General features: G+C 43.9%; 2 long non-coding RNA genes across 3 annotated transcripts in view; one reads left to right on the plus strand and one right to left on the minus strand.

Moving 5' to 3' along the window:
• The window catches only part of LOC106534495 (uncharacterized), a 13,763-nt gene that overhangs the window by 4,794 nt on the left and 7,568 nt on the right, over nucleotides 1–1,401 (minus strand). The window contains exon 4 of one of the 2 annotated variants that reach the window (XR_001312357.1): nucleotides 587–992. The exons of the other annotated variant lie outside the window; for it this stretch is intronic. This is a non-coding gene — a long non-coding RNA (uncharacterized LOC106534495). The remainder of the gene's footprint in view (nucleotides 1–586; nucleotides 993–1,401) is intronic. 2 annotated transcript variants of the gene reach the window in all.
• The window catches only part of LOC106534496 (uncharacterized), a 5,222-nt gene continuing 3,994 nt past the window's right edge, over nucleotides 174–1,401 (plus strand). Inside the window, exon 1 of the long non-coding RNA XR_001312358.1 lies at nucleotides 174–285. This is a non-coding gene — a long non-coding RNA (uncharacterized LOC106534496). The remainder of the gene's footprint in view (nucleotides 286–1,401) is intronic.

Genomic DNA, 1,401 nt, shown 5'->3' on the forward strand with positions numbered 1-1,401 from the left:
GTGAAATTTTTTGTGCCGTTATTATAACTTGTGTTTTTATTCATATAATATTTTAAGAAATGTTTGTATGTTTATTCTGGTCATATATCTAAAATAAATTACTTTATTTGAGAAATCTGACAAGACCACAAGTTCTTTTCTCATTCATGATCAGAGGGGTGTTTCATTATTTCATATCTAATTAGCATTTCTTGCCCGCATTCTCCACCAAATTGTAGGAATTACTTCATGAAATTAGGACCAGCCTGTTTTTCATAAAAATTCCAGCAAGACCTTGCAAGAAATGTCACTGGCCTGCCAGACTGTGGCAGGCCAGTGACAAAATCCATAGCAAAATGTGACCATGGGCGTGAAGAAATGGGGAGTGGTCTCAGGAGACCCGCTGGAGGACGTCGAGAGGGTTTGGCCAGGGAGCATTGGGTGCAGGACCCAACACATAACCCAACGTCCCTTTCCAAGGAACCCCACCAGAACTGGGACCTAACTATACCAAGGGTCTTGGTTATACCTGGATGGCAGAAAAGACGAGAAGCATGGCAAAAGCTGAGGACTTGTAGTACCAGGTGGTCTGGAACAAAGAGCTTACCATCCGGGCAATCACTTTTTGGGGGATGGTTCTGGTGGGCCTCCCTGACCATCCTCTCGACTTAAGTAATGGCAATGTGAACGGAGTCCGGCAGAATTAACCCTCCCTGGTTGCCACTGGTCTGGTCAGACTCATGAACTCGGGAGAGAGCATCAGGCTTGATATTCTTAGTCCGGGGTCTGTAAGAAAGGGCAAAATTAAATCTGCAAAAGAACAGAGCCCACCTGGCTTGTCGAGAGTTGAGTCTCTTGGCGGTCTTCAAGTACTCAAGGTTCTTATGGTCAGTGAGAATGATGAAAGGGTGTTTGGCCCCCTCCAACCAGTGCCTCCACTCCTCGAGGGCCAATTTGACTGCCAATAACTCCCGGTCGCCGACATCATAATTCTTTTCTGCAGGGGACAAGGACTTAGAGAAAAGGCACAAGGGTTGACTTTTTCATCTGCGGAACGTTGACTGAGAATAGCCACAACACCGGTATTAGAAGTATCTACCTCTAATGAGTTCAGCCTTTGATCAAATTCAAAATGCTAAGAACTTCACCAAATTAGATCTTCGTAATGCTTACCACCTTGTTTGAATCAGAGAGGGAGATGAATGGAAAACGGCATTTAACACAATTACTGGTCACTATGAATACCTGGTCATGCCCTTTGGTCTCACCAATGCTCCAGCTGTATTTCAAACTCTGGTCAATGATGTATTAAGAGACTACATTAATGTCAATGCTTTTGTGTATCTGGATGATATCTTGATTTTTCCCAGGACCTTGAATCACATAAGAAACATGTTTGAGCCATTCTCCTTCGTCTTCTGC

Source organism: Austrofundulus limnaeus, unplaced genomic scaffold (genome assembly GCF_001266775.1).
Source record: "Austrofundulus limnaeus strain Quisiro unplaced genomic scaffold, Austrofundulus_limnaeus-1.0 Scaffold1190, whole genome shotgun sequence".
NCBI lineage: Eukaryota > Metazoa > Chordata > Actinopteri > Cyprinodontiformes > Rivulidae > Austrofundulus > Austrofundulus limnaeus.